This window comes from Haliotis rubra, unplaced genomic scaffold (assembly GCF_003918875.1).
Source record: "Haliotis rubra isolate DU_JTF1 unplaced genomic scaffold, ASM391887v1 Scf36, whole genome shotgun sequence".
NCBI classification, from domain to species: domain Eukaryota; kingdom Metazoa; phylum Mollusca; class Gastropoda; order Lepetellida; family Haliotidae; genus Haliotis; species Haliotis rubra.
Window position 1 is genome coordinate 1056933 of NW_025767035.1, and position 27072 is coordinate 1084004.

The 27072-nt window shown below is 39.7% G+C and overlaps 1 long non-coding RNA gene across 1 annotated transcript; it reads right to left on the bottom strand.

The window, feature by feature from the left end:
• Positions 1 to 842: 842 nt before the first annotated feature.
• Positions 843 to 5958, bottom strand: LOC124285416. The gene is made up of 2 exons (XR_006900815.1): positions 5791 to 5958; positions 843 to 2721 (listed from the first exon to the last, which is right to left on the bottom strand). It is a non-coding gene; the product is annotated as an uncharacterized LOC124285416 (long non-coding RNA).
• Between the last annotated feature and the right edge of the window lie 21114 nt (positions 5959 to 27072).

Consider the following 27072-nt stretch of genomic DNA (forward strand, 5'->3'; position numbering starts at 1 on the left):
GCGGTGGGTTAGCTTAGTGGTTAAAGCGTTCACTCGTCACGCCGAAGACCCGGGTTCGAATCCGCACATGGGTACCATGTGAATATGGCTAAAAACGGCGTAAAACTAATCGTACTCACTATGATTGTGTGGTGCACTCTGGTTGACAATAGGCTTTCACCAGTTGATGAGTTAGAGGTTAGTCGGGTGTTTATATATATATATATATACATACAGTACTGCACATAATTCTTCACTTTAAAAGTGTTAAGGTTCATCTCGTTAGGGTAATTTACACTACTTCACATTGTGTCACGAGCTTTATTATGACATCTATAACTTTAATTGGTCATCCCCTTGATCGTCTCTGCCATGAGATCAATTAGCCCAAGGTAATGTTACTGTTTCTTTGTCTGTCCACTGGGCGGTGGGGTAGCCTAATGGTTAAAGCGTCCAGGGTTTGATTCCCCACATGGATACAATGTGTGACGCCCATTTCTGGTGTCCCCCGCCGTGATATTGCTGGACTATTGCTAAAAGCGGCGTAAAACCATACTCACTTACTATTTGTCCACTGTTGTCTCCTCGTCTGTCCATTGTTGTCTATAACTTTATATACAAATATGTTCACATCTTTACTGTCAGGCAAGGTAACAACACTCCATGGCACACTCGTCGAACAACACAATAGAATATATGGATCCCTGTCCATGTTGGTGTGTTTGGCAATGAACATGGCGGCCAAGCAGCCAAAGTGGCATTTAAACTCCGAAAGTGAACTTTTGGTTCTATCTCTTTCCGTCACCTTCCTTCCTTGACCGGACAACGTAAAAATACCCGTATCTAAAAACGAAATACATAGCCTATCATAGCAAAATATAATCTTCCTAAAGTAAATACCTAATTTTAAAACTTAAACAAAAACATTCTACATTTAAAAAACCCACAAAACACCAAACAGACAAATGCACACATTGCGACGAAACAGAAACGCCCAAACACGTGTTACTAAACTTCATACACTACCAACAACACAAAATGGTGCCCCAGAGTTCACTGGACACTAACACACACCTAACACTACCAACCCTCCCATACATACTTCTAACCAAAAATGGCATTTTAGGTCACTTATATTTAATTGGAAAACTGGTAGTTCAATAATTAGATTTAATCCTTTCCCATGTCCGAGTGACACATCCATACAATGGTTCCAGTGCAAGACGGCGAGCGCATGTTTCAAAGGTGTAAACATTGTATCAAACATTGTATGAAATATATGCCCGAAGTTAGGAAATATTTGCACTCAAACACAAATCCGGTCATAGCATGTATTTCCTACAGTGTTTGCGTTCAACGGTGTACAATCCGGTCGATGCGGTAAAACATCCATGGCATAGAACAAGTATATATGGATGACAGCTTCTTATATTTATCCATATATACTTGTTCTATCTGACTTCCAACTTCTAAACTTCCACTCAAAGAAGCATCCATGGTATGTTTTACATTCACGAATCTGTCACACACCATGTGGCTAACATAAAGTCTGTAAATAGAAATCACATCACAGCATCACAAAATGTCCTTGTTCACCCAGATTTGTTCATGTCACATGAAAATTCTTCCAGGTGTTCTGTGAACACAACTGATGAGATAAGCGGAGTGAGCATGGGGCGTAAACATTGAAACGGGTAGATACAGTGTTTTGAGAAAGGAGGGGCGTGCAGTTCTGAAAGGGGGGGTGCACAGTTCATTTCCACCCATTTTCTCGAGAATTTCAATTGCTCATTTAATAAACTTTCAGGACAAAAGGCGGGTGCGCACCCCTACACCCCCCACCCTCTCTGATCCGCCTATGTGAAACACACATCCATGACGTCATTATTTGTAAACTGGCAAAATTTCACACACAACAGAACCTGGTTTATCTTGACTGAAGAGTTTCAAATCATCGGAATTACGACTGTTGGATTACCGTTCACACATCCTTCACGCCAGTATTTTAAATTGGCAATTTACACACACAACAGAACCTGATTACTCTGGACTGGAGAGTTTCAAATAATCAGAATTACCACTGTCGGGATTACCGTTCACACATCCTTGACGTCATTATTGAAAACTGGCAATTTCCACACACAACAGAACGACTGTCCAGATTAACGTTCCATTTTACCGCAGTCACGACTTTGTCGCTTTTGTGTTTACAAAGTGTACTCCAAGTGTTCACACCCGAGCCATAATATATTCCTTTACATGTACCCGTATTCATATATGTACAACATTTTTATAAAAGATTTGGTTCTGTCTCTTTCCGTCACCTTCCATCCTTTATGTGCGAACAAACAAGTTGAAGAACAATAATCTGCAATAACCTCGACTGCAAGTTCTTCTGACCTGAAGTAGATGTCGCCCCTGTAGTAGCAGTGGGTAAGGTTGTAGTCCTTACATTCACATAGAGACGAAACACTTCCATATCCACACCATTGTTCCTGCAGGTCCAGTTTCCCCTGTGCTTTAGTTGCACAGAAGGTATGGTAAACACTAGGATGCTTGCGTTGGTGAGATGTCTTTCAAAGACAAGGCCATGGAGGCTGTTGGAACAACTGTTGTAGGACTTGCAATGTAGGCCATTAAAACCATCTGGCTGAATGACACTGATCATCTCATGTGGCTCCTTGACTGGACAACTCAGAGTAATGTTTGAATCTTGCTCGGCTGTGAACGATTTTGCTGAAGCTGAACATATAGAATGACTCTTGAATATTGTTTAAAGAGGCGTAAAACTACACTCACTCATTCACCCACAAATGTGGAAACGACAAAATATATCTATCATGAATCGTTACTTGTTAGACTTGCACAAGTCTCTAAGGTAATCATTGACAATTTAAATGATAATTTCTAGAAAAGTATAAATAACAGACTAGTTACTGTACTGTCCCCTTATCTAGACTTGCCTCTTTAACGGATAGAATTACTATACATCCATGGGCTTAGCCTTCAGTACAGCCTTGAGGCAAGGTCAGTTATTTGTGTGCAACTGGTTGTTTGGGGGTTTGTTTTTTCTACTTTTTCGACACACATTAGTAGGTATATTAATGCATTTCCAAATAAGGGTAATTCATTGTACATAATGAGGAATCATGACATATCAATACATGCTGTAAGGAATGGTAGCCATTTGCGCATACATTTATTTGGTTGGTTTTTCATTCTGGTAATATCTCTCTCAACTTGAAAGATATCTTTCAAAGTAGCACTGACAGATTTAAAAGACAAAGCTTCATTTCTAATTCAGCTTATACATATATATATATGTCTTTTTCCGGCCAAAAGAATATGTGGTTCAACAGTTTGAAGTTTGCAGTCCCCTGAATACTAAATAGGATGGATTTGAGATTTAGTTGAATCTCATAACACAAATGTTGTCTAAAAAGCTCAGACCAGATAAGACCAACCAGTGAACATTCAAAATAAACATGTACAATCGATTCATTTTCGTTATTACATCTTTTACAAAGACTGATAAGTTAATCTTAAACAATTCATTTTTAGCATGTATAGTACGAAAAATCTATATTGAAAATTCTGAAGCTTGATATCTCTGCAGCATTGTTTAGGAAGACTAAATATTTCCTACCAGTTTAAGGACATTTGATGCCATTTACTGCAGATATTAGGGAGATAATCATTTTGCATAAGTTTATCATAATAAAATTATATCTTACGAGATACAACTGGTTGTTGCTGATAAACGATTGTTAACGGAATGTCGAAGTATGTTAGCTGAATGAGGTCATCACCATATTTCCCTGAGACACCCGCCGACACAAAAACAAGTACTAGTATCCATACGTTTCAGACGTCGATCTGAACACGTAAGTAATACCGCTTTGGATGGCCATACGAACTACACTTCAAGGTTTTCGAGTGCACTTAAACTGTACTTTCGAATGGTATACCCGGTCACTGAAATCGTTTTGCCCGAACAAAAGATGTACTTGACTTGACTGATGGTTCTGTATGTCATATATAATCTTACAACTCTGCCATCGGGTGCCACCTACTGTGTCTGATAAAGGTGTTACATTTAATGCAATATAACAAGGACATTTATCTTCTCTCATAAATGTCGTTTTCTGATTGGCTGAGTCTATTATTTTCAATGTACCCCGCTTACAAGCGAGTAACATTTTCTATGTTAAGGCTTGGAATGGCGAACTGTGGGAATTCATTTGGTAATTCGTGTTAGTAATTCTTTATCTCGAATAATTGAGTCACGTATGATGTACGGAAATTACCGATGTTTTGCGATTGCAAATCGATAGAAGGCAGATAACTCTAAACTCGGTATTGTCTAATTGCCTAACTCTGGTACTCCTTATTATGAGCCTACACCCGTGCTTCAAACAGTTAAAAAAATTACCATTGAGGTGTTCGGTAAGATAAATACGTTGTTTACTGGTCCGTCGGGGTCCATGGGTTGATGTAACCTCAGTGTTTGTACATCAATCTATGCCCACCTCGTGACCAGTGAACAAATTATAATGTGAATACACGATGCCTTTTAGAAAGTGGTCAAATGCAACATACGGGGTTTTTTTTATTACAAATTCTCAGATAAGTACAGTTTCTAGTATTTTGGGGGTTGGGTCCCAACATGTGTTGCAAGAGTATATGTGGTTAACGAAAAATGTCAATGAGAGTCGCGAAGTTGTTAACGGAACGGTATAAAGAAACTGTCCCTATACTGGGTGCAAAACCAGCCATATACCGGATCTGGATCAGCCTATGCCTTGCATAAGCATACGTAAGGACATTCAAAATGGGGAATATGTTGTAGGAATATAAAAATATAAAGGTCATGTCAATACGAATTTGAGCCTTCAGGTACGATTTACTTACATTATTGAATATTTTCTTATCGACGCCCGCCCTCCTAATGTAATTCAATGTTCAGTTCACAAGTCCTCAGTAAAGTAAGCATATTGTTGTTTATAACAAGCTCAGCAAGTAGGTCCTCGATGTCAACGGAGTTTAATGCATTGAATGAAGTTCTAGTTTTGAGCAACTCGACACCTCGAGCAACTCAATATGTTTGTGTTTAACAAGTTTTAATCCTACACAAAAATACTAGTGAAAACATATTCTTGATTCTATGGGTGCTGACGGGTGGAAGGTTGGTTGGCTGGTTTGTTGTATGCTGTTTTACGCCACACTCAGCAATATTCCACCTATATGGCGGCGGCCTGTAAATAATCGAACCTGGACCAGACAATCCAGTGATCAGCATCATGAGAATCGATCTACGCAATTGGGATACGATGAAATGGCCAATTATATCATGACGGGTTGAAGGAGGACTTTTCAACAGGTTTATTCTATGTAAATGAATTGATTACAATGTGTAAATGTTTTCCTTTGTATGTCGTTCGTGGGTCTAACCTATTTACGGTATTATATGATATAGAAGCTCTCAGAGTACTCCCACACAATAAGCCGACACATCCTGTCCTATTGTGTGTGATAAGCTGTTGATGACAAAAGTACAAGGTTTGTTATGTCATTATGACCTGGAAAGCTATATATTATGGCAGTGTTACCTTCGTATGTAGTACATATACATTGTCAGGTGTAGGCGGATGGGGTGAGATGTATCTCTCATCTCTGATTGACAGCTTATATCCTGCATTCCATATTACTCACATCAAGTCTGAAAGTGGGTCAAGGCTGTACTACAACCATGCATTTACCAATAGATATAGCAATATTTATAAAGTTAAACAAATCTGATAATATTCTTACCTAGAACGTTCATCGTTAAACATAATAACAGCAGGTTCATGATCTTTCTGCTCCAATTGAGCGAGGATGCCGTGACAGCTTCTAGAAACGACTTGAACATTACGTAGTTACGTGACTGGGGCGTAAGAGGGTATTCCCCGTGTAAACATTACAACCTGTTCAACGAGTGCGCAGGTCGTTGCCAGGCAATGCGTGTTGGAATGTGTGTCACGGTTAAAGGTTGTTATTTGGTTATGTTTACATGCGGCTACAGCTTGACATGCTGATATTGTCCATGTGATTACCAAGGCGCGGTTGGTGTAATATATGGGGCTTTTTGATGTGGGTGAAGGTCATCTTGTAAACATTCATTAAAGGTAACAGACTTGTCCATAGTCACAATTTCTCCCGAGGTTAGAAAAGACGTAATGACATTTCTGCTTAGTTTAGCAATACGTCTGTGTTTGATCAGCCCAAAAGGTGAAAGAAATAAAAGAAGAAAAAAGATCGTTGTCAGCTATGTAATCTAATGAGAGACGAATTTATTTATAACTCGTTTTTATACATATATTTTCAAATGAAACGGCAGTTTGCCAAAGTTGATGATGATGTCGTACATGATGAAAACAAAGGAAAGGTCATTCATGGTGACGTGGTCTTGGTCGTGGCCCTGGTGGTGGCAGCAGATGCCTGTATGCACGGGAGATACCAAGGGGCAGTCATCAACTTCATGCCAGTTTTGTGATAGCTAATAGGGCTGCGCAATATAAGCGGTTTACCGGTATATACCGGTTCAGACATGAAAACGATACATATTGCGATACGCTGATTGAAAACCGGTATTTTGACATGCATTCGAAAAGACTTCGTAACACTCGGAAATCTTCGGATATTTCCGTTTTATAAATTGTTCCTTTCCTTTTTTTTATTTGTGCCAAATATTATTTACATTTGTAATTTTTCATGATTAAAAGTTTTTATTAAAGCTTAATCAAGCATGGTGATTTTGTTGTGTTTTTGCTTTATAAATCAAGCATTAACTCGATTATAAGTATTTTTTTGTTAAAAAAATAACTTTTTGCAATATATTGCAATACATATCGCAATATATGCTTTTGCATCACAATATATTGCAATATGAAAATTCTCTGCAATACCCAGCCCTAATAGCTAATCATTTGGCAAAGGTACAGCGTACATAGATTTACCAAAAGGTCGCCAGACAACTACGTAGACCAGTATCTGTAGATAGGAAGATTCCTTATCCTGCAGAAATGTAGTTGATGCCACTGGGGCTTGTAAAGCGCGACTCACACGGGTCGTAACGACGTGCCGATTTCCATACATTGTATAAGGTCGGTGGTTGAAACGAATATCGACTGATCGATTTTGCTACCTCTCACACGATTCGATCTGCCCATATTAGTGTTGATCTCATAATATCTCGCTGTATTTTGTTTTCCTGGTATCCACATGTCTGAAGCAGACTTAGCAGCTGTTATCTGCTGCGCGATACTGTGTGAAGAAGACGGCAGTGACTTTTCCGGAATGCCAAGTTGATCGCCGTTAGCGCAGCATGTCTCTTTTCTCTTTTGGAATAATCCCTGTTCATGATAATCCATAGTGTTTTGTGACTCAGATAATGAGACATAAAACGCTCCGTTTCCTCCCTTGAAAAATCGGGACGTGGTTTCTTTGAAGCAGACGAAACCAAGTTTCGCGTATTGGTAAACATTTACCACGTGACACCAAAACGCAAACTGATTGGCCGAGCCACATCCAACTTGCTGAAAAACTAGAACTGGCTCTACACACACGCGACACAAGCGACGCGCGTTTGAACGACCGATGGGTACCGTTTGTTGAATTCGATTAATCACTCAGACGATACGACTTGGTCGAATTTGGCACATCGATATACGGGCCGAGTGTGAGTCCGCCTTTAACACAGGTGTACCGTATGACTGAATTACTTGTGTAAATATGTACCAGCACCTTGACATCGCAACGATAGAATACAGGTCAGTTATTATCTGTGCACTTTCTGCACGGATAGGCGCAGCTAGGGGCAGAGTGAGCAAAGGTCGGGTTTCGTTGTGCGGTTTCTATTGTTTGCTCCGATTATGTCCGGTGTCATCTGGCTAACTGTTGCTACTTGTACTCTATTGGTACTTGCCTCAGTAGCGTGTTTTTGCATTTCCAAGTTTTATATTTCTTCTTCATTTTTCCTATGCTTCAGTAAGTTCTATTGAGGGACATATTTATTATAATTGTATACAGATAAGTATAGATACAGAACGTCAAAGCCGCAGAATAACGAGTATGTATTCATTGGGAGAAAGGGCTAAATAGAGGACACACATATATGTATGAATGAATCACCGAATGCCACAGAGTGATGACAAAGAGAAAAACGTATTATTATTAAGCATGCGCTTCCGTTCCGCCACTCAAAAGATGACACGGGGTGTTCGAGAAAGGCTTATTAATCATGTGCTTCCGTTCCACCACTCAAAAGATGACACGGGGTGTTCGAGAAAGGCGTATTAATCATGTGCTTCCGTTCCACCACGGAAAGAAACTGGAAATGTTACAAACTGGAGTAGATGGTATAGTGCTCGATACGAAGCGAAAATTCATGACTGGAACAGAACACATCCCCCCTGTGATATAGAATGATACAAAGGGTGAATTTCACAGAGATGTGCTGATTCTGGACAGAGATGGACAGATGAAGTTGAGATACTCACTTATCTTGGCATTCTTGAAAGAAATATGAGCATTTCTAAAGCTAAACCTGAGGTTGAACTTCTTCTTAGATTTTACTGAAGTGGAAAAAGATACGAGTTGTCTGAGAAAGAAACAGAATAGATAGAAGGAGAGAGACATATATATGAATAGGGTTATTTTCAGTATCAACAAACCATAGCCTTCATCATGATTCATCATCATCATCATCATCATCATCATCTTTATTTCCTCCTGTTGCAGGTCATAGGCATATTACACATATGGTTTTAAGAGAATGTTAATGGTATCGTAGGCACTATCAGGGACTATACACGTGTTTGTATATTCTAGGAGTTACTGTGTTTTACCATGACGGGAAACATTTGTCAAACTTGAATATTTGTCCCTGTTATTCTAAAACTTACAACCTTTTGCATATTTCAAAATACACAAATGATTAACCTGTCTTGTCTCTATTATTCTTTGACATTATTTAATTAAACCTGGTGTTTCCCAGTTTACAAAGGATTTATGTACTTTCACAGGGTAAGTGAATCAACGTGTACACAAACTGTACTATCCGTACAGTAAAATAATCTCCCTGAAAATAATCTTAAGTTCCAAAACGCCCCAAAGATCCCCACCCCCGAAAAGAACAACAAACAACTCCTCTAAACAACAAAACAACTCCTCCCTCCCAACAAAATAAAAACCAACCAAAACCAAAAAACCCAAACCAAACAAACAAAATCCCAACAACAAACAAACAAAACAATGCTAATTAAACAAAATAAAAAACACCAATAAAAAGAGACAAGCAAACAAAAATTAGAGTAAACCAAAGATAAATTCGGATGCTTTGTAAAGTAAGTTATCATCCCAAGTCAGTTATAGTGTCGGATGTGACCGTTCTAGCATTAATGTTGTACGATTTTACTGCGCCTCGCTCAGATCCATGTTCACACTTTCACAACAAACGGTTATATCATCATACCAAAAATGGGCTCCTTGGAAATAAACCACTGTAAGCAATACGTGTAACTGTATGTATATAAGTGTGAACATAGATCTCAGCGAGGCGCAGTACTCGAGCAACGCCTTTTAAGTTATTTACGGTGTCAGTTGGGTGTGGTGCGGTGCCATATAATTGTTCCTCTTCCTCAAACCAGCTTCTAAATGCCACTTAAATTATAGAAGTAGAGTGGTTGGGTTTAGACCGTTGCGTTGCGTTGCGTTGCGTTGCGTTGCGTTGCGTTGCGTTGCGTTGCGTTGCATTACGATGCGGTTTTGTTCGGTTCGCTGTGGAGTGATTTATCACTGTATGACTGTGAGTGTTGTGGTGTATGACTGTGAGTGTTGTGGTGTATGACTGTGAGTGTTGTGGTGTATGACTGTGAGTGTTGTGGTGTATGACGATGAGTGTTGTGGTGTATGACTGTGAGTGTGGTGTATGACTGTGAATGTTGTGGTGTATGACTGTGAGTGTTGTGGTGTATGACGATGAGTGTTGTGGTGTATGACTGTGAGTGTTGTGGTGTATGACTGTGAGTGTTGTGGTGTATGACTGTGAGTGTTGTGGTGTATGACTATGAGTGTTGTGGTGTATGACTGTGAGTGTTGTGGTGTATGACTGTGAGTGTTGTGGTGTATGACTGTGAGTGTTGTGGTGTATGACTGTGAGTGTTGTGGTGTATGACTGTGAGTGTTGTGGTGTATGACTGTGAGTGTTGTGGTGTATGACTGTGAGTGTTGTGGTGTATGACTGTGCATCTTTGGTGTCTATATCTGATGGTTGCGGGAGCCGCTGTCACTCGTGCGAATGAAACCTTCTCAGAAAAGGAAGAGGGCCGACCGAGAATTGACATCAAGGGAAAATAGAAAAGACACCTGAAATGTTTTACCTTCAAAAAAATCGTTATTTAGAATGGAGGAGAAGGTCTCAAAGAAGTACAGTTATAGCAGAGTTCCCATGTGAGGTTATTTGTACAGTCATTACTTGTTACTGGAATTCATTTGCAGTAATTTGTGTTGATTTGTAAACTTACTGTCTTACTACAATTATTAATTGAAAACTTAACACAACAACTTCATTTAGTGAAGGTTGCAAGGTTATATAAATGATGACAATGTTGGTTTAATGACTTAGTCCGTTTCTATGACAGTGAGCATGTATCTGTGGCTCTGTAGCTATTATGTACCGCAAGTGAGGAGGCAATTCGCCTTGCAGAGTTGTGTCCCTTGCGCCAAGTGCCATTTTACTGTTATTGGTTATTGTTAAGCCTACTAAAACTGAAGAATTTTCCTTTTTTAAAGCTTCCTGTTATCTGCCACAATTACAATGAAACTGGAAAACTTTAAGACTGAAACATGTTTTTGAAACATTCATACAGACGCACACAGATTATGATCTGCTTCGAAGCTTCGACTGAAGAAACCACGAGTGTTGGTGAATGTGTATATATGTAAATGTTTATGCAATATTAACCAAACATGTCATTCATATTTCGATCCTACAATTTGAGATTATTTGCATCCTATTCGCGATAATTTAAGAAACGAACAAATGTTTGATACTAGGTATTGCTGTAGTATTGCTGGATTATTGCTGAGGGACTGCTCTTACTCACTCATATTGACCACAATAAGTAAGTATGTTATCAGCTCGCTATTATCAAGATTGTATTCACATCACGACACAAGTTACGAGTTAGGACTTTCACAGTAGAAACATGCAAAAACGACAAAACTGAAGTGGGATTGGAATTGAGTTGGTCGTTATCAGTTGTTCTTGTAGCACAACTGATAAAAATGTGCAAGTAATCGAAATAAATACAACGCAAAAAACACATGGACTTTCATTCTTATTTACAAATGGTGACTTGGAGGATATAATAATCATGAATGATTACGCGTATAATTAAGGGAAACTATGTTTGTGAATGATCCTGAATTACGCTATGACAACAACCATTTATTTCCAGCCTTGTTCAAACTATGACATTATCAAGTGGGCTTTATGTAAAATAAATCAGAAAATTAAAATACTGAATAATAGTATAATGTTGTGTGACTGAAGGAACATGTGAAGCGCCAGATTGTAGAAACAATGGCTGGAGAATGAGATGGCAGCGTCTGTAAAATCCTTGCATCAGAACATAACGTTACTATTGACAACGTCCTGATTACAAATCAAACTATCACTTGTAGTCTCAACTAGGTCTCCTCGTATCTCGGTGAAAACAGGTTTGGAATCACTTTTGAGATTGATAGGTTTGAGGTAAACATGCGTGTATCTGTGGTTCGGTCTATGTATACATGTGTTGATATTGTGGAATCCATTGTTGGGTTGATGGGTGATATGTTCGAAGTAACATAACTCTATCTGTGGTGCAGCTGTTGATAGTATGGGATTCATTGTGGGATTGATTGGTGAGATGTTCGAGGTAAACATACCTCTACTTGTGGTTCGGTTTATGTATACATGTGTTGATATTGTGGGATCCATTGTAGGATTGATGGGTCAGGAGTTCGAGATAAACATGCGTCTATCTGAGGTTCGGTTTGTGCCTACATGTGTTGATATTGTGGGACCCATTGTAGGATTGATGGGTCAGGAGTTCGGGGTAAACATGCGTCTATCTGAGGTTCGGTTTGTGCCTACATATGTTGATATTGTGGGATCCATTGTAGGGTTGATGGGTCAGGAGTTCGAGATAAACATGCGTCTATCTGAGGTTCGGTTTGTGCCTACATGTGTTGATATTGTGGGACCCATTGTAGGATTGATGGGTCAGGAGTTCGGGGTAAACATGCGTCTATCTGAGGTTCGGTTTGTGCCTACATATGTTGATATTGTGGGATCCATTGTAGGGTTGATGGGTCAGGAGTTCGAGGTAAACATGCGTCTATCTGAGGTTCGGTTTGTGCCTACATATGTTGATATTGTGGGATCCATTGTAGGATTGATGGGTAAGGAGTTCGAGGTAAACATGCGTCTATCTGAGGTTCGGTTTGTGCCTACATATGTTGATATTGTGGGATCCATTGTAGGATTGATGGGTCAGGAGTTCGAGGTAAACATGCGTCTATCTGAGGTTCGGTTTGTGCCTACATATGTTGATATTGTGGGATCCATTGTAGGGTTGATGGGTCAGGAGTTCGAGGTAAACATGCGTCTATCTGAGGTTCGGTGTGTGCCTACATATGTTGATATTGTGGGATCCATTGTAGGGTTGATGGGTGATATGGTCGAGGTAAACATATCTCTACCTGAGGTTCGCTTCATGTATATTGCTGTCTATAGTGTGGGATGAATTATGTGATTGATGGGTGAGATGTTCGTGACAAACATGTCTCTGTTGTGCTGTTTGCAGGTGAAAGACATTTTCATGATAGTACAGTGAGAGTTATTACTCAGCTGTTTCCGAGTTATTACTAAGCTGTATTGAACAGTGTTAAACAAAAATGAGAATGGATCCTGGGTAGTTGCTATAGGAAAGAATATAATATCCCTGATAATGAAGGTTGGTACAAAATATGCTACAAATCTCACAATACCACCACTAAACCGGAAAATCTTAAAGTTTGAGAAATCTGGATATGTTCTTAACATACATACACCCAACCGGAGATTACTGTATATCAAGGGAATGATTAAATTTCAGTGTAAGCGGCGACATCTCATTTTCTTTATATTTTTTTCAACTTAGAGACATGACCAAGATGGACCTTTTAGAATTATATAGTACATTATAATAGTAGTGTGTCTATAATCATGTCTACAAAGGGCATTTTTGGAGCACGGGCGGACCAGGATACAACGAGCTTTCAGAAGAAAATAGCTATAATAGAGTGAGTGAGTGAGTCAGCTGGGTTTTACGCCGCTTTTTAGCAATATTCCAGCAATATCACGGCAGGGGACACCAGAAATTAATGGGCTTAACACACTGTGCCCTTGTGGGGAATCGAACCCACTAGGCTACACACACACACGCACGCACGCACGCACGCACGCACGCACGCACGCACGCACGCACGCACACCAGCTATAATAGAAGATTGTGTTTATCAGATAATGGACCGTGGATCCATTTAAAAAAATTGTTTGAGCTGTTTTACTAAGTGTCGTACCCGGCCGTATATTATCACTCCTTCCTAATTTCCCTGACTAGTTCTGTCCCTTATCATGCGGTAGCTTTTGGCGATGGGTTCGAACCCCGGACTCGATCCTGACTATGGCTGTAGGTTTATCAGTGGCATACCCGTGCACGTGGGTTTCAAAAATAGAACTGACTGGCAGTGATACAGCCACAATTTTGCATCAACCCAAACTGACTATTCAGCTCCATTATGTAATTAGCACATCAAAATTTGGCCGCTTAAAGTTCAAAGTTCCACTGCAGACGATGATATATCACTAAATTACATGGACAGTTTTAAGAAATCGGAAAGCACATGTTATCCTAAACTACTTACAGGTCGTTCAGATTGAGCGTCTTCCCGGACCAATGTGCAAAATAGCTACTGGCCCGCTAGCCCGTGGCTAGTAAAAATCAAATCGGGCCAGTACATCTCCACAGTCACTGGCCAGACTGGCTAGTGAATTTTTCATGGGGTTAATTTGAAAATATATCACTCTCTCCGACTTGTTAAGTTATACACTTTTTTACACTTTGGCCTGAGAAAAATGTTCATCATATTAGCAGCTTAATGATGAAACTAGTGTCTTCTTTCAAATTTCGGGCTAGTGAATTATTTGGGTGGCTTGTAACTTTCAGGCATAGTTAAAATTTGGAAACTATTTCGCACACTGTCCCGGAGTGCGGAAGGTCTCTGTTTCACACCAAAACGTTGCGTCACATGAAAACACCTTGGAAGATGGTACTTGTTCTTTCATAAGTTTGGGGCTCGACATTCTGGCGCGAATACCAAGAGTCTGAGAAGGGTACCCGTATCAAAATACCGCTTAGTATGTAACTATATGAACCCGCAATTAGTCCGCACTAGTACAAGTAGCCACACAGACAGACAAACACACACGATCGCACTCACTCACTCACTCACAAACGCATGACACAAACATACATGCTGATATATAAGTTCTATCTCCTTTCACTGCATTTCACCTTCCCTTACGCCACATCTCTTCTCATCCTTTTAATGACATCTTTATTTATCGTGAGGCGAAACTGTGTAGAGGCAAGACATTCTAATGTTCAGATATATTTATATAGATAACAAACAGGTTGTTATCAGATATCCTTATTACCAATGTATAACAAAAACAATCTAGATCGGGGCCTTTTTATTACCAAGGTATTTGAAAACGTATCAAATGAGCTACAGCGTGTTATAAGTATCAATATAATGTTTTAAGACAAACGAGGAGTAATAAAAATGATATCTACCGACAATAAGAGTTATAATTCACGTATTACTTACGTAAATGCTTCACAACATCTAAATGATTCTTTGGAAAACGGATCACAAATATATATATATATCAAAAGGATATTCCATATTGATTATTCGCCAGTAGACGGTTCAAAAATTGCACCACGCAAAAACTGCACAACTGTTTTCACGACCTTGTTATGAAAAGATAGGATGCAGATTGTAATTTGAAATATATCTTCATGACTTCCGAGGTGCAAATATCACTAAGATAGAAACATCTGCATCTGATGTAAAACACTTGCTTCTTAATATCTAGCCATACTTTAGTGTATGCGAGAAGATTGGTAAAGAAGATCAAGTCCTGTGGGCTATTTGATTTCAAATGAGCTGCAGATGGTTGCAAGTTTATGAAGCATCGTTGCAATTACATTTTCAGCAACACGAGGAACGGATCAAGAAGGATTTAGGACACGTGATTGCATTGGACAACATTTTTAACAACTGAAGCTTGGTCCAAGGGGTACTAGTTCCGATATGCATGTGCGGCTTAAACGAAAGACAAGGTGGTTAAATTTAATTTTTGAATAGTTTATCTGATATCTGATCAATGAAACACTGAATCAGCCTCTTCAGGCGGAAAAAAGACAATGCTTACTGAACAAATGACAATAACAGACATTCCTGCACAACTTATTTTCTGATAGAATTATTAAGTTTCCGAATAGTACAGAAATTATTGTCATGTTGATCAATGTACATTATGCCTGTTTCCAGTGGATATTTTCAACACATCTCTTGGAGCATATTACAGTATAGAGTAAAATTAAACAATGGTTGGTAGTAATGTTGCCTAATGCCTGTGCAGGTTGTCTAAGACGTGTGTGTGTGTTTATGTACGTGCATTGGTATGCGCGCGTGTGTGTATGTGTGCGCGTGTGTTTTATGATGACACTGAACTATATTCCAGCTGTATGACGGCGGCTTGTAACTAAACGTATCTGGACAAGACAGTGTGTGTGATGAATTTTACTAGCAGCCTTCCCCGCAGTCGGGGTATGACGACTCGTCCAAGTACGTGACTACCCGCCCCTTTCAGTCGCCTCTTACCACCCGGATCTGTTCTAAACCGGCCCCCCTCGCAAACCGAAACAGTCTCATTAACCTATTCAGACAATGACTTACTTTTCAGCCGATCCGAATTTTCTCGTGTGAAAGTGAAAAGAGACAGACAAACAACTATGGTTACACTGAATTCCAATTCCTTGTTTCATAAGAAAATGGTATTTACGAGTTAACTTTAATTTTAAACTTTAATAACATCGTAAATTTATATTTTATGGCGAGGTGTCGGCAGCATGACCTTAACTGAGAAGTCACAGACTGCCCCTGTTTGATGAGGTCGTAAAATGAATCACAAATCATCTGGCTCACTGGTTACATCTGTTATGTGTTCTTTGCGCTTATTATGTGTATTTGTGTAACGCACAATGTAATTGATGTAATATCAAGTCCGTACCAGACCGCCAAACGTTTCTAGCGGCAGAGCCTCGTTTGGGATTTCCACGATTTCGATATTTCCGTTTCTCAGAGCACGCTGTACGACAGAGCACGCTGCACGACGTGTTTGCAAGGATTAGAAGGAGCGTAGTGTTGCAATATACAAGTGCTTAGATGTATCAAATAATACTGATTAATACTTATGTATCCAGTTAAATGAATTGGTCTCAAAATTCTGGACTGGCTATTGTACTAAGTTGCGCAATAGGACGGAAGCTAGTCAGCAGGAAAGGAGACTGTTGTGTAATCAATGGTTTGACTTGAGCAGAGATAATTACTAAATTTGACAGATCTGAGTATGAATAAGGTAGTATATTCTATTTTGACGGTTGGAACTAATTTACTTTGGCCCCAATTGGGGTCTAGAAGTAATTACTGGAATATATATTTACGAACCCAATAGCATTCTCCTTTTCCTCCTTTGGAATTGTAGCACAGTTTCTAGGCACCACAGGTCGCTGTACAAGGGTGCGTCTCTTGGGTCGTCGGATCAAATTCCTTGTTGGCGCTGATCATGATTCCAAGATCAAGCTTGTGTAGTACTGTATGATGCGACCCTGAAGTAACACACTCGGTTTAAGTCAAAGTATAACTCATTCATTGTTGACCTAAATCCGCTCACTCTTTCCTTTCTAACTTTCATTGACGTATTTCGTGTCTTTAGATAATGAAATCATTTGAGATCCTTTGCTTCACCCCAATGTTAATAGAAACGACAAAACTTTCCACATCCATGAGGAATCTCTAAAAGTCGAGTGAGTCGATTGTACTATTCTGACCATATCATGAGTATGAATTTGTCTGACACCACCTTCAACAGTATTAGGATTCACTGAAAACGGCGGTCGTCATTCACGAAATATACCCCTCTGGATGAAATTAGGCCTTGTATGAAATACGCAAGTTATAAAATAGAATCAATTGGGTTGCAGAGAAGGATTGATCAGCATCGATCAGTTCCTGCAATTCTGTCAATCTGATGTTTGTCGACATGTACACGTGGGTTTGATCACATTAGTTTATGCAAACTCGCACCCACACATTCCACAACTTAAAACCATACACAGTGAATAACGACTGAAGCCAGATACTAGATAATTCCCAACACTCCCCTGAGGTTAAAAGGGACTTTAATTCTCCTAAAGACCGGATGGACGGTTTAGTGTCTTTGATGACGTCAACGTTCCCGACGATGCCTAACGGGTCTCAAACTATCATCCACCGGTTTCTCTGACCCAGACTTGATTAGTTACGTATCATCGTGACCAGTTGAAATATAACTGACTTCACTAACCGATAAACCTGCCCAAAATCCTAGTTGAGAGTACAATGGCATGTTTTGATTCATTGCAAATGGTCATCCTTTTACTCTGGGGCTGTGGTTTAGTCTAATGGTTAAAGCGTCTGCTCGTCACGGTGAAGACCCAGGTTCGAATCCCCACATGATTACAATGTCTGAAGCCCATTTCTGGTGTTCCCCGCCGTGATATTGATGGAATATTGCAAAAGGCGGCGTAAAACCATACTCACTCACTCCTTTTACTCTGTCATTAGAAACTTTAGATTCCATGATTATGCTCAGTTATGAAGTTGTTCTAAAGCCTTTGAAGAGTGAGTGGGATGGGGTTTACCATCATTTCAGTCTGAATACAGAGCATACACTTCATCCCTACCTCGACCAAAGTCATCACAAAAAACAAAATGCGTATCCAGTAACATCTGGGTTGTGCCGACAGGGTGGCTTGTGGTTAAACCGTCCATCGGTGCGATGTCCAACGTGGGCACAGAGTGTTACGCCAATGTCTTGTGTTACCAGTCGTGATACCGGTGAATACTGTCAAATACAACGCGCAGCCGTACCAATTCACCACAATGTGGACGTATGCTGCGAAGGTTGTGCTAACAACTGGTTGTTATTAACCATGTTTATTTAAAACACAATAGCAAACTGCATGATTAATTTTTAAAGAGGATTGGCGTTGTAATTTGCTGGATTTATTTGCTGGTGGTTGTAGGTTTATCGGAAAGGTTTATCTCATAGATAGCAATCCCCTAATATACTCATGCCAATAATGGTTGTCACCCCTTCAATTTTTATTGGAGAGGGGTGGGTGGGGTGGGGTGTGTGTGTGGGGGGTTGGGGTGGGAAGGGGCGACAACCATTATTGGCATGAATATATGATGAAGTTGGGTCCCTATTCGTTCCGAGAACCCATGACCGTGGCAATTCAAGATTCACCCTGGTTGTGTTTCTTGGTGGGCTCTCCTCACTCACTCACTGATTGTTACCAACTTCATCATATAACAGTATTGTTATCTCAGATAAACCTGTCCGATAAACCTAGTATCACCACCCCAGAAGGGTCACAATAAGGTCCCCCACCAGGAACCACTTTGAATAAGCTTAATACATCGACGCGGTGACATAATAATGCCATTCGTACTTCCTCAATAAACTGTACTCACTCCTTGAAAAAAATCCTCATTGGCACCGAGAGAGACTGAGGTAGAAAAAACAACCGTTTTTTATGTGCATTCGGAATTAATGGATTGTTCCTGTTAATATAAAATAGCAGTGAAACTAACCACCTGTTTCGCTTTCATTACATAGAGTACATAGCGGTCCGAGCGATCAATATGTTCCCGCTAACCTTCTGTATCAGCTGTGTACAAATGTATATTATGATTGCAGGTTCTAGGTTAACGAAGAAGTATAAATGGCATTTTATGTAGGCTGATCCCAAATATTTCTAACTTAAGTTCCGGCTTAATCATACTATAAGAGTACACTTTAGAGACATAACCGTCGATTTATTACAGTTGTGGAAATTGATCCTACAGCGTTCAGGAAAATATCCCTGAATGATGTTCCAGTAGCTACTATGAAGAGAGCATGGTAATATATGGACCTGGAACGGGATGCACTGTGAAAACAGAATGATACACGTTGAACTAACGGGACTAATATGGGGATAACAGTAACACCACACAGTGGTACTGTATGTTAAACGTCTGTGAGTGAGGGAGTGAGTTTAGTTTTACGTCGCACTCAGCAATATTCCAGCTGTATGGCGGCTGTCTGTTAATAGTCGAGTCTGGAACAGACAACCCAGTGATCAACAGCATGAGCATCGATCTACGCAGTTGGGAACCGATGACAAGTGTCAACTAAGTCAGCGAGTCTGACCACTCGATCCCGTTAGTCGCCTCTTACGACAAGCACGGGTTACTGAATATCAATTCTAACCCGGATCTTCACGGGTCTGTTTAACGTCAGTGTGAATAGTGCCAAGGATCATTCTAAGAACGAACTATTTAGAAATATAAGCGACAAAGCCCTTTCCATATCTATAAGAACTGAATGCTAAAAACAGTGTCGATTGTACAATTCCAAGTATATTATGAACAATATTTTGTTTGTTTGTATAACGCCAAACTCAGCAATATTACAGCGGCGGTCTGTAGATAATTGAGTCTCAACCAGACAATCCAGTGAATACCATTTTGGCACACGAAGACAGCAAATCTAAGTAAAAAGAGCACGCTCGGATGTACCTCAAACGTTGTGAAATATAAACACCAAAGAGCTGTAGGAATATTGCTGGACATGAAGGTAAGTTGACCACTGGAAAGTTGAAATCATCCCTTTTGTCAAACAACCTAGTGGAGATTGTTGTTACTCTGAATCTTTATGGCTCCTCTAAATATATAAGGTGGGCTCACTCACTCATACACGGAATCATAGTGTCACAGGAGGTGCTTTGTTTGTTTGTTTGTTTGCAATATCCCAGCTGTGTGATGATGGACTTAACAATTCAGTGACTGACATCATTAGCAACGATAAGAAGGGATGCCGTGACATTTCTCAACAATCCTTGCGAACCTGACCACCCAATCCACTTAGTCCCCTCATTCGATACGTATATTGATTGAGTCGAGTTCTACGCCGCACTCAGCAATATTACAGCTATATGGTTGCGGTCTGTAAATAATCGAATGTATACAAGGCAATCTAGGGATCAACAGCATGAGCATCGATCTACGCCATAGGATAGGATGACATGTGTCAACCACGTCGAAAATTAGTGAAACGTTTGAAGTCCGATTTCGCTCGTTTTTTTTCATCGCGTTATTTTTCAACTTTATAAGTTGAATTTGCATTTTTGACGATTTGTTTCGGTAAGTCCATACTGAAAGGTATCAGAATCTGCAAAGTTGTGTTTTACGTTGCATGTGACCTTTAATGAAACTTAACAGATTCAGAACAGAAACAATCTCTCGGCAGCGTTTTAAATGCCTTGGCATTTTCGATCTTAACAACAGAACACGGAAGAGACACAATCCCTCGACAGTATACACTATGAGGGAAAATACCATTGCGGGTACAAACAAGAGATATAATAATTACATATCAACATTATATACTGCACAGTCTGTGTTAGTGTCCATTTCTGGACAGCCGGTATACTGCTCCTGATGAAGAGGAGTTAGAAGCTTCAGTCAGTAGGTTCACCTACTCCTGTTACAGAAAGTGACTTCGAACATTTCGTCAAATAGCAACCGATCAGTTTTAATATTTTCATCACACAGCATATATTCCGCGTAATTTTCACAGTTGTGAAAGGTAACGCCGATGTGTCAGGATATCGCTTCCTTTTTGGGAAAACGTGAAATCATCACTATTTGATAGACTAAGTGATTTATCAATAGAAGCGAAAACCCGTTTTCACATCCACAAGGAATCTCCGCCAAGAGTCCACTGTAGGATTTTGACCATATTATGAGCGTGTGTTTTTGAAGAGGTCAGTGTATCTTGCCTGACCGGCGGTAACCGCCATTAACACATGCAGAGTCTACTCAGTTCTTTACCTGAAGCACTTCGGGACATATGGTACAAGGCAAAATGGGGAACTGCATCGGACTTCATTTTTGTCACCGATGCGTCAAACTCTAAACGTCCTCCACATGTCTACTATAAAACATTTTACTTCACTGAGACCTAGAATGTTGAAAAGAGCATGTTCGATTCTACCTTGAAACGTAAACACCAAAGGTTGTTGGAATGCTGCTCCACATAAAAAGACAGTTGGCTATTGGAAAGTTGAAATAAGACACAGTTGCAAGGTTTTGTCTCTTTTGATTTTAAAACCTGGGCCAAACATTTCTTTCATTTCTTTCTAGAACAAATATATTTGATTGAAAAACGACCTCAGCATAAAGTACAATGTTTTGAATTGAGGCTGAAATGAGCAATGTACCGGTTGATGGGAGATCATTAACAGGTATGTGAGTGCTTCAATAAGTTATGCTGTAAGTTATGTCATAACCGTCAAGATCATTTGGGAGGAAATCCCCAAACAGAGATGGCAGAAAGAAACAACATCGATGTCATATGGACACATTAATCGAGTAACCTGCCTATTTGACGAGAGTTCCACGCGGAGAGGACTAAATCATTGAATTGCAGCACACACGCCAGGGGAACAACGTCAGTATTGATAGAAGCGTGGATTCTGGTGCGGTCCTAGGACAACCAATGCTTAGCGTGATCTGTGTGCTTTGGTTCCAGATAACAACGTAACAACCAGATTTAGATTTAATCACCATGACATGGGCTGTATTGTGGGCCCTTGTCTTTAGTATGTAATTCCATGTCGCATACACTGTATATAACGCTCATGCTGTTTAAGCACAACATAAGCATGTCGTTAGATGTAGCAATGAGTAGATACGCATGCCTTCATGTTATAAAGTATATGTGCATTATAGTGCTCAAATTTACAGATGGTTGAATTGATAATAGAGTTTAACGCAGCATATGTAGATGTATTTACATATGTAGAGTTGATAAACATGATTCCTAGGTAAGTTGTCTTACAGATATCACGCAACAAAATCCGGCATGTGGAATAATCTATACTACCCACTTAAAACTCACTTAAAAAACTCACCATATGTTATGTATATATATATGGTTACATCGAAGATGAATTTCTCCCCTTACTTAGGGGAACCAACTTCAAACCTTATGCAGATGAATTGCATGAGGATCATGCATCAAATTGCTGAAAAGCATGTACAAATATCATGCATGTGAACAGCTGCGTTTTGGTGTAAAGTTTTGTTAAGAATTCACCAATTTTCACTGAGTTTCATCATTTATTGAACTCATGACAATAATCTTTCCAATGCTACGAATTTGTTTTACAATACATCAGATCATGTGTAAAAAGTACCTCTAAACAGTATGGAATATTTTACAAAATCTAGTTCAGAACAGTTGCCTGAAGTAAGTGGCTACATTTACACTAGTGAGTCTAAACCTTTAATGGGTAGTATAGTTTATAGCGTCATTTGAAGGTATAACCTGGTTATTTTCCTTAATCTAAACGACAAATACGTTTACATTTATTTTGCCATATACTTTGCACATAATGGTGGTGGTCCTGTGAATAGAGCTCAGGTCACAAATCAGTTGAAATTAAGCAACGCTGAGCGCGGAGTGTCCTTGGATGGGTGACCGCATTTGGCAGATGGACTCCTGAGTCAGTCCTGCAACCACAACGAAACACATGTGCTACATGTGGTCTCATCTTAGACAAGTGAGTTGGTTCAAAATTGCCTCTGTTCACCCAGCAGAAAGTGGGTGCCCGGTGGGATAATTCATGTGACTATTAACCTAGCGCCTCACAGGAAGCTTGGGTTATCCGAGCTTATAATAATCAGCTTGTTACCGTTATGAGCATTCACCTAGTTAGTTGAGTTTGGCGCATTATAAGTGCACCTATTATTAATGATTGACTATTTTGGCAGAAGTTTCATGTTTTCCTAAAAGGAAAAGTACTCGAAAGAACGTTACGATAGTTCACCAAACATTCACCACATTTATTCCACATAATACGGTAATATGGTAATTCCACTAACGTACTCCGTTAATTCTGCAGTCTTGATTATATTGCACGAAACAGAAACTCAGCGGCATTTCCAGAATATAATTAATTTAACTTGTAAAACCTATTCTTCAATAATTCATAGAACGTGTGGGCATTACAATTTCTTCACGGGGCGGTGTAGTGGTTAAAGCGTTCGCTCGTCACGTCGAAAACCCGAGTTCGATTCCCTACATCGGTACAATGTGGGAAGCCCATTTCTGGTGTCCCTCGCCGTGATATTGCCGTAATGTTGCTAAAAGCGGTGTAAAACTATCCTCACTTACCCACTACAATTCTCCGCCATTGGTTCATGGTGCAAGAGTCTGGAAGTTGCAACTCACAACCAGTTAGTAACTGGTGATAAGCTATGTGTGTATGACATACATGTATATGTATTATCCGAAACCCGGTTATAAGTGTGTTGCATTTTGCAAAGAGCAGGGATCTTGCTTCCATTAAGCAAATCTGTTTACGCATCTGTTTATTCTTTGTGTAAAGATACGCCATCGAAAAAATATATTCTCATCTCATGTTCAATGAATTGTTGTATTAGTTGCGAATGTTTGAGTGTTCCTCCACGCCCAACAGTATTGTAACTGTATGACAGCTACTTATTACTAATCGAATCTGGAGCACACAAACCAGTGATTGACATCATGAGTATCGATCGAGTAAAAGGTAAGGTGAGGTGAAATTGGGTTTAACGTCGCGCTTGAGAATATTTCGCTCATATGACGACGTGCATGCGTGTGTATGTGGGGCTGCTTGTACTAGCCCAGACTTAAGCTGGTTTTATAGTGCTAGCTCACTGAGGTACCATGCCGCAGTGAAGCATGAATACCCCACTCAGACACATTATACTGACTCCGAGCCGACCAGTCCTTGTTGTACCCATTAATGCCGAGCGCCAGGCAGGGACCAACAAGTACCATATTTTAACGTCTTTTGGTATGACGCGGTCGGGGATCGAACCCGCGACCTTCCGCTCTCCGGGCGGACGCTCTAACCACTACACCACGGAAGCGGTCATCGAGTAAAAGATGGCATACGCCAACTAGCTTCTTTGCCGGTGATCGCTTCTTACGACAAGCATATTAGGTTGTCAAGGAAAAATTCTTACTAGAATCTTCACAGGTAGACATTGAAGTATGACATTTTTGAAGAAATATTGTTGGTCTCTCATTATTATTTAGAATACTTTGATTAGATGTAAAGTTACATTTTCACTGCTTAGTATTATGTTTTAAGTTGTTCCATACCTGCTCAGATTTGGAAACGATTGAATGCTCATGTTCCAATCCAAACTTAGAAATCATACAGCAATTTCTGTTGAATTCGGTTGAATTCCAGTATTAGTGGAAGCAAGGTGTTAATTCAACAAAACAGTCTGTCAGTAGAATGAAGCAGTATGTACGTAGATCGAAGCAGTATATTAGAAGAATGAAGCAGTCTATATGAATAATGAAGAAAACAAAAGTATAATGAAACAGTGTATTTGTAGGAGGAAACAGTATGTATGTAAAATGAATCAATGTCAATTTTCAGTGACGATTTATGTGAAATTTGTATGGAAGGGGCAGAAGATGCTTACCATGCTAATATGTCCACCTTGTAAACAACTTCGTATAAGGTATTTACCTGCATTTTATTACAACTACCAATGTATAAGTTTATATCCTTAGTTACTACACATAATGATGAATTATTATTTAAACTAGCTCTTTTTTGTGAAAGAATGTTTAAGTTTAGAAATTCTGTAAACCACTAAGCACTATGTTAACTGTGTCAGTATAAATTTTATGAGTGAGTGAGCATGATTTTACGCCGCTTTTAGCAATATTCCAGCAATATCACGGCGGGGACACCAGAAATGGGCTTCACACATAGCACCATGTTGGGTATCGAACCCGGGTCTTCAGTATGTCGAGCGGATGTTTAACCATTAGGCTACCCCACCGCCCCTATAAATTTTATGACCACTGTACTATTGGCCTCATGGCCAAAACATACGTAATGAACTGTTCTGTTCTGCTGTTCTGAATCAATGTATTACCCCTCCCCACCCCCACCCACACACCCTCAAGAATGAAGCGTTGCATGATGTAGGCCTGACGTTGCAGCTGACGCAGCCTGAAACAGTTCTACATCTGAAATGACTCACGGGCATATGTAGAAGAGGCAATGGAAGGGTTAAAGACAATGCACTTGTTGAAGGCTTCAGCTGTAATATAGATTAATATGTACAGTCGACTGCGTGAATTGCACTGTCCACTCTCTTAGGGAATTGTATCCATACAGCTCTTTTCATCATATTAGCCGTCATTGTTTTGTTTTAGTTACCTTATCCTCTTTTTTTCTATACTTTAACAGACAGATATTGATTATTTCACCACAGAGGATATTGGATAGGAACAAACAATTAAGAGAATATGCGATAAGACGACATACTAGTAAAGACCAGTCGTGTTATCGTCTTCGCGAAGAAAGACGACGCTGTTATTTAACTGTTGATACCTTCACATAGAATTAGATCGTTATAGATATTTAGAGTTGCGAAGATATCATGTAAAGTCTCTTTTTTAATGAATAAATGTATAAATTTTACACTGGCTTATTCTAACATCAGATAATGAATTTAAATTTTATCGTTCAACCATGTAAAGCAACTTACGGTATGTTTGTTTTCCATATTGATTTTTCATCATACATCTATTTCTGCTCATGGCCTGTCATTCTATACCCGCAACCTTTTATAAGGAAGCTGGACACACGACCATATACAGATCAAGAGCAATTGTTAGCTGAACAAATATTCAATATTGCTTTCTGTATTAGAACTGAATTGCGTTGTGTTTCACAAATTTTCTCCACGGTTGAACAATCATTGTTTGATTGAAAACATTATCAGAAAATAGGATAATCTTCCACATAGGTAAACGCTATCATGCCAAGAGAATCTGGGTTCTACATGATACCAAGCCAGACGAAATGTTTCGGATAGCGACGATTTTCAACACTGGAAAAATTCGATCAGCATAACAAATCAGACAAGTGAGCCGTTGGAATATGCTACTATGTCTAAAATAAAAAAATGAGATCCATTTTTTCCCCATGGAATACCGATTGTGTTCAAATGTGTTTGTACAAATGTATATCAAATGACGTTCGCAAAACAAATTTGAGGATTCCTTATCTACCTTACAACGACATAAGTTCTCATTTTCTTTGCCGTGTGTTGAATGTCGACATTCAGTGCATACATACATACACGGTAGTGTAAGGTTTACTTGATCACCCAAACAAAGTAAGAAATCGATTAAATACCACTTATAAGTATGTCTGAGCTGAATCAGTGACGTGTTATAAGGAATGTCGGCAAGATATTCACTCGTTTGAGGTGAGGTGAGCTGAAATTGGGTTTAACGTTGTGCTTGAGAATATTTCGCTCATATGACGACGTGCATGCGTGTGTATGTGCGGCTGCTTGTACTAGCCCAGATTGAACCTGGTTTTATTGTGCTAGCCCACTGAGATACCATGCCGCAGTGAAGCATGAATACCCCACTCAGACACATTATACCGACTCCGAGCCGACCAGACCTTGTTGTACCCATTAATACCGAGCGCCAAGCAGGGACCAACAAGTACCATATTTTAACGTCTTTTGGGATTGAACCCGCGACCTTCC